An 8203-nucleotide genomic window follows, 5' to 3' on the forward strand; every position below is an offset into this window, starting at 1 on the left:
GTAAGAGATTTTTAAAAAATCTATCACAACTTTTCTAAGGAGTAGTTAAATCCATTTTTCTACCTCCACTAGTCTTGTCATGTAAATCCATTTTTTCCCATAAAGGCTTAATTATTCTTTTCTCTTAAATTGTTTAGTAAAATGAGTCTGCCTTTAGTATTATTTTTTTAAGGTTTCAAAAATTTAGTGATAATTGACAATAGCTGACCTTAACATTTTAACTGTCAACTAAGAGAGCATATTTACCAACAGTTGCTCTTTAATCCTAAATACAATGTACCCTTTCTTTATGTTCATTTAAAAATAAAGGGTTGATTTCAACTATTGCTCTTCTCTCAATATTGCCTATAAGGTAGAAAGCAATTTTGCATTGATTAAAAGCCTAAATTAACCATTAAAAGCAGGTGGACTTACCAAGTCATTTCAATGTATTCATTGATAATTCAAAGGAATAATAAATCAGAGCCTTCATTACATGTAGTGAGTTTGGTAGAAAACAATGAGAAAGCTAATCATATAACAAATATGTGTTCCCATGGGAAAATAATATTTGAGTATAACAATGATAACCCTCAATATTTTAAAAGAATAAAATTCAAAACAACGGAATCCTTTGAGTTCCTACTAAAAGTAAGTCATGGTGTAAGTTTGTTCTTAGGATAGTATATAATTTTGAAGGCATGTTTTAAGACTTATAGCCAAGTTTTAATATTGAGGTCAGCAAATATCATTGAGCATTTAGTTGTGAGAACTAAAATGACAGGAGTGAGTGAATAATGCTGTCATTGTTTTTCCAAATTTTTATTTTAATAGATCTGTCTTGGATGGTTAATTCTAGATGATACTAAGTTTCTCCTGATTTGGTGATAGCTAGAAATAGTGATATGTATAAAAATGAATGAACATTCTCTTAAAATACACATCTTGTCAAAAAATGAACTGCTTTTGTTGGTAAATTTTAGCTTAAACTTTTAGTCTAGATGTAAATTAGGAATCCCTCTCATTTTCTTATCAGATGCTGTTCTTTCTTTATAGCTCTTATTAAATTTATTTGTATGTTCATCTGTTTAATGCCTATGTCCCATGTCTGGCTCTCATATATATATTTTTTACCACTATATATCCTGTACCTAGCACCTTGCCTGGCATATATTTGCACTCTAAAAAAATTGTTGAATGACCAGATAAATAAAATGCCTAGACCTCAAAAATCAGCCTTAACTCTGTTCTGACTTAGGAAATAGCTTGAGCAATTACTTACCCTCTTTCTGCCTTTTTTGCCTTCCACAGTTTAGTGAATAATAATGGTATCTTACATATACTACATTACATCTCTGTACTAGTCAAAACATTTTTATAGCATTCACTGAGTGTTCACTATGTGCCAGGTACACTATTGAACCAAAAAAAAAAAAAAAGACAAAACTCTGTGCATTCATGGAGCTTACATTTCTAGTAAAATCTGTTGTTTTGTTTTGGTCCTCACAACAAACATATGTATTATGGCTTAATATGTTTAGTATGTACAGTGGGTAGGACTGATATTAATTTACTAATGAAGACATAGAGAGTTGGTAAAGTTTTTACTCAAGATCAGTCAGCTAGTGAATCCAAGCACTAGATAATGTCCAGTGTTTTTCTTCCTCCCTAACTCCTCATCTATTGTGTAGGAATTTTTTGAGGAAAAGTAAGACCAATTTATTCAACATCTGTAAAATATACTGCATAAACACAAAGTGATAGCGTGATTCAGGTTTTTTAAAATTGAGCTATAATTGACATACAACATTATATTAGTTCCAGATGTACAATACAATGATTCAATATTTATATACATTGTGAAATGATCACCACAATAAGTCTGGTTAACATCCAATCATAATTCAGTGTAAAAAAATTTTTTCATTTTAAAGATTTTATTTATTTATTTGACAGAGAGAGAGAGAGCACAAGCAGGGGGAGTGGCAGACAGAGGCAGAGGGAGAAGAAGGCTCCCCCAGGAGCAGGGAGCCCGATGCGGGACTGGATCCCAGGACCCTGGGATCATGACCTGAGCCAAAGACAGTCGCTTAACCAACTGAGCCACCCAGGTGCCCCCATAATTCAGTTTTTAAAGTGGTTTTAAAAACTATAGCATTTTAAGATATCTTAAATCCAAAGAAAATTTAAAATTTAAGCTTGAATTCCTTTGTTTAGATATGGCCTGTTATTTATGTAATACCTGACTCTTATACCTAGACCATCGACTAGTTTGAGCTTCTTATTGTTAAATGTTCCAATGCTGTATATTAGCATGGGAATCTAGACAGTGCCCATAGTAGATGACATATTAGTTGCTAAGCAAGGGAAATTATTATGCCTTCTGCTGCCTCTTATAAGATGTGTTATTACCCAACTCATTTTCTGAACTCACACACCAAATGCACCATGAGTAATGTGAATTATAGTAGCTTGTATATTTTTTGACTAAATAAGCAGTTTATGAGGAAAAAAAAAAACAACTTTTTGCCTCTTGTCAATTTCAGTGGATGCCCTGGAAATTTTTTTCATCCTTTAAATTTTGTTTTCAGGAGATAATCTTTTATTAGATCATCAGATATCCCATATTCAAACTTAAACAAGAATTTTTCTTTGTTATGAGTTTACAAGTTCTTTAGCATTGAGAATAAACTATAGAGAATCTGGTATTTTATTTCGAGTACTTCGAATTCTAGAAAGCATTAAAATGCCCCCCAAATGTGCTGAGGCTTACATAGAGGAACCTAGATTGGAGAATATATCTATTTGACAGAAATTCCAAAGTAATTTTTTTGTAAATCTGCCCTAAAGGTCATACCTTTGATATACTTTAATTGGACTTTTATCCTACTAAAGGGTTAGATTACCATAGAAAAACACTTCTCAAAGTGTATTTCTTGAGTGTATTTCTTAAAGATATTAACAAGTGTTATTGGAGAGAAGGAAGGTTTCTGTAATCAAATATGATGAAAGTGCTAAAGAGGTTTCTTTACTACCTGACTTCTCAGAATCGTTAATACATTAATATGTTAGCGTGTATTATATAATCCCTGGTAGGTGGCATTTTTCACATTTTACCCCAGAATTTTTTTCTTTTTCCTTTTTTAAAGATTTTTATTTATTTGAGAGAGAGAGAGAGAGAGAGAGCACATGAGCATGCAAGTGGGGTGGTGGGGAGAGGGGCAGAGGAAGAGGGAGAAGCGGACTCCTCACTGGGCATGGAGTTCGATACGGGGCTTGATTGCAGGACCCTGAGATCATGACCTGAGCTGAAGGAAGATGCTAAACCAACTGAGCCACCCAGGCGCCCCCAGAATTTTTTTTCATAGGAGTGTCTTGTGAGACTAAAGTTATTCAAAATACAATCTCGGAGTATATGTGAGTATTTGCATATAGCCTGTGAAGTCTGTATTTGCTACAGGTTACTCCTCCGTCCTCTCTATGGGCACTCTCAGTTGTACCCATGGCCTTCAAGGTCGCTTGTAGTCTGATGTTGCCCATATATGTAAATCTATCAGCTCTGGCTCCTGAGCTCCACATCCGTATGTACATCTGCCTACCTAACTTTTCCAACTGGGTACTAAGGCCTTCAAATTCAGTTATCCAAAAGGGAACTCAGTATCTTCCTCTTAAATTTGCTCCTCCTGCTTCTCTCCTATCTTATGAAAGATCACTAATATCCACTTGGTTGCCCGAGCCCTATACCTGGATCCAACCTTAAGTCTTGCCATTCATTTCTCTTTTCTCATCCAGCCATCAACATGACCTGATTATCCCAGTTCTGTGTATCTCTTAAGTAAGTCCACTTCACTCAAATTGCATCTGACTTAATTTAAGCCTTCATCATCTTATACAGATTGCTAAAATAGCCCTTTAACTCAGCACTGTTCAGTAAGATGCAATATAATGCAAGGCGCAAACCCAAATCGTGTACGGAATTTTAAAATTTCTGATAGCCGCATTAAAAAAATAAGGCAAAATAGGTGAAATTAGTTTTTATAATATATTTTTATTTAGCCCAACATATCAAAAATACTATCATTTCAACATATAATCAGTATAATATGTATATAAATTATTGATATTTTACATTGTTTCTTTTGTGCTAAGTCTTTGAAATCCAGTGTGTATTTTACACTTTCCGCCATCTCAGTTTGTGCTAGCCATAATTGAAGAGCTCAATAGCTACATGTGGTTGATGGCTATAATGGACAGCACAGCTCTTAAGTTGTTTTTCTTTCTGTAGATTCTGCCCTTCTTACGCATTCTCCCCAAGGCAGACAGTGTGGTGTACCTGATTGTATCACTCCATTGTTTAAGATCCTTGGTTGATTGCACATTGCCTCACCCTTCAAGACCCATGATAATAAGCTATACTTACCTCTCCAGCCTCATTTCATTTAACCCTACTCTAAATTCCATGCATACTGATTTATTTGAGGTTATTTCCCACAGATATCATGCTTTCTCTCCTCTAGCCTTTGAACATGTGACTTCTGCTTGGAATAATTCTTCCCTACCATTTTGCCAGGTAAATTCCTGTTCAGGTCTCAGCCTAGATTTCATTTCTTCCAGGAAATCTTCTCTAAAATGCCAAGTCTGAATTAGGTGCTACTCCTATGAACTCTCATTGTACATTTACATGTATAATATTAGTACTTACTGAACTATATCTTATATATAGTTAAAATATATATTTTTTATCATATCATTTATTAATAACTTATCTCTAATAGCTAGACAGTGAACTATAAAGATAGGAGTTATGTCTGTTCTTAATTCTATGATTTAACTAACTAGACTAAAAACTCCTTGAAGAGCAAGCACATGGTATGTGCTCAATATAGGATTTTGAAGTGAAAGAATAGAAAAAATAATGAGACAGCCAAAAGACCTCTGGCCTACCTTCTCTGATGCCATCATTAGTTCCTAATTCCCCACAACTAGAAGTATATTCATTCTTTTTTTTTAATTTAAGTTTTTATTTAAATTCCAGTTAGTTAGTTTAGTTTCAGGTGTACAAGATAGTGATTCAGCACTTCCATACACACCCAGTGCTCATCTAGCAAGTGCACTTCCTAATCCCCATCACCTATTTTACCCATCCCTCCAACCACCGCTCCTCTGGTGACCATCAGTTTGTTCTCTAGAGTTAAAAGTCTGGGGGCACCTGGGTGGTTCGGTCGGTTAAGTGTCTGCCTTCAGCTCAGGTCATGATCCCAGCGTCCTGGGATTGAGCCCCCCATCGAGTTCCCTGCTCACCGGGCAGTCTGCTTCTCCCTCTGCCTGCCGCTCCCCCTGCTTGTGCTCTCTTTCTCTCTCTCAAATAAATAAATAAAATCTTTAAAAAAAAAAAAAAAAAAGTCTGTTTCTTGGTTTGCCTCCCTCTCTCTTTTTTTCCCCTTTGCGCATTTGTTTTGTTTCTTAAGTTCCACATAAAAGTGGAATTGTATGGTATTTGTCTTTCTCTGACTTATTTTGCTTAGCATTATACTCTCTAGCTCCATCCATGTCATTGCAAATGGCAAGATTTCTCTCTTTTTTATGGCCCAGTAATATCCCATTGTATATGTATACCACATATTCTTTATCCATTCATCAGTCAATGGACACTTGGGTGTTTCCATAATTTGGCTATTGTAGATAATGCTGCTATGAACTGGGGTGCATGTATCCCTTTAAATTAGTGTTTTTATATCCTTTGGGTAAATACCCAGTAGTGTAATTGCTGGATCATAGGATAGTTCTATTTTTAATTTTTGAGGAACCTCCATACTGTTTTCCAGAGTGGCTGCACCAGTTTGCATTCCCAACAACAGTGCATGAGAGTACCTTTTTTCTCCACATCCTTGCTAACACTTGTTATTTCTTGTGTTTTTGATTTTAGCCATTCTGACAGGTGGGAGGTGATACCTCATTGTGGTTTTGATTTGCATTTCCCTGATGATGAATTATGTTGAGCATCTTTTCATGTGTCTGTTGGCCATCTGTATGTTGTCTTTGGAGAAATGTCTGTTCATGTCTTTTGCCCATTTTTTAACTGGAGTATTTGTTTTTTGGGTGTTGAGTTGTATAAATTCTTTATATATTTTGGATACTAACCCTTTATCAGATATATCATTTGCAAGGATCTTCTCCCATTCCTTAGGTTGCCTTTTAGTTTTGTTGATTGTTTCCTTTGCTGTGCAGAAGCTTTTTATTTTTATGAAGTCCCAATAGTTTATTTTTGCTTTTGTTTCCTGTGAATCAGGAGACCTATCTAGAAAAAAATCGCTACAGCCAATGTCAGAGAAGTTACTGTCTGTATTTTCTTCTAGGATTTTTATGGATTCAGGTCTCACATTTAGGTCTTTAATCCATTTTGAATTTATTTTTGTATGGTGTAAGAAAGTGGCTCAGTTTCATTCTTTTGCATGTTGCTGTCCAGTTTTCTCAATACCCTTTGTTGAAGAGACTATCTTTTTCCCATTGGAAATTCTTTCCTGCTATGTAGAAGATTAATTGACCCTATAGTTTTGGGTTCCTTTCTGGGTTTTCTATTCTGTTCCATTGATTTATGTGTCTATTTTTGTGCTAGTACCATACTGTTGTGATTAATGTACAGCTTTGTAATATAACTTGAAGTCTGAAATTGTGATGCCTCCAGCTTTGCTTTTCTTTTTCAAGGTTGTTTTGGCTATTCAGAGTCTTTTGTGGTTCCATACCCATTATTAGGATTATTTGTAATAGTTCTGTGAAAAATGCTGTTGGTGTTTTGATAAGGATTGCATTAAATGTGTAGATTGCTTTGGGTAGTACAGACATTTTAACAATATTTGTTCTTCCAATCCATGAACATGGAATGTTTCCATTTTTGTGTGTGTCATTTTCAATTTCTTTCATCAGTGTTTTATAATTTTCAGAGTACAGGTCTTTTACCACTTTGATTAGGTCTATTCCTAGGTATCTTATTGGTTTTGGTGCAATTGTAAATGGGATTGATTCCTTAATTATTCTTTCTGCTGCTTCATTGTTGGTGTATAGAAAAGCAACAGATTTCTGTACATTGATTTTGTATCCTGTGAGCTTACTGAATTTGTTTATCAGTTTTTGGTGGAGTCTTTCAGGTTTTTTTAGATAGAGGATCATGTCATCTGCAAATAGTGAAAGTTTGACTTTTTCCTTGCCGATTTGGATGCCTTTTATTTCTTTTTGTTGTCTGATTGCTATCGCTAGGAATTCCAGTACTATGTTAAATAAAGTGGTGAGAGTAGACATCCCTGTCTTGTTCTTGACCATAGAGGAAAAGCTTTCAGTTTTTCCCCATTGAGGATGGTATTAGCTGTGGGTTTTTCATATATGGCCTTTATTGTGTTGAGGTATGTTCCCTCTAAATATACTTTGTTAAGGGTTTTTATCATGAGTGGATGTTGTACTTTGTCAAATGCTTTTTGTGCACCTATTGAAAGGATCATATGGTTATTTTGTGATGTATCACAATGATTGATTTGAGAATATTGAACTACCCTTGCATCCCAGGAAAAAATCCCACTTGATCATGGTTAATATTTTTTTAAATGTATTGTTGGATTTGGTTTTCTAGTATTTAATTGAGGCATTTTGCATCCATGTTATCAGGGATATTGGCCTGTTGTTCTCTTTTATAGTATAGTCTTTTTTTTAAAAGATTTTATTTATTTATCAGAGAGAGAGAGAGAGAAAGAGAGAGAGAGCACAAGCAGGGAGAGCTGCAGGCAGAGCAGGCAGAGGGAGAAGCAGGCTCCCAGCTGAGCAAGGAGCCCAATGCAGGACTTGATCCCAGGACCCTGGGATCATGACCTGAGCTGAAGGCAGATGCTTTTTTTTTTAAATTTAATTTAATTTTATTATGTTATGTTAGTCACCATACAGTATATCATTAGTTTTTGATGTAGTGTTCCATGATTCATTGTTTTCATATAACACCCAGTGCTCCATGCAATACGTGCCCTCCTTAATACCCATCACTGGGCTAACCCATCCCCCCATCCCCGCCACTCTAAAAACCTCAGTTTCTTTCTCAAGAGTCCATAGTCTCTCATGGTTCATCTCTCCCTCTAATTTCCCCCCCTTCATTTTTCCCTTCCTTCTCCTAATGACCTCCATGCTATTCCTTATGTTCCACAAATAAGTGAAACCATATGATAATTGACTTTCTCTGCTTGAC

The sequence above is a fragment of the Phoca vitulina genome, unplaced genomic scaffold, assembly GCF_004348235.1.
Source record: "Phoca vitulina isolate PV1807 unplaced genomic scaffold, GSC_HSeal_1.0 scaffold3, whole genome shotgun sequence".
Taxonomy (NCBI): Eukaryota; Metazoa; Chordata; class Mammalia; order Carnivora; family Phocidae; genus Phoca; species Phoca vitulina.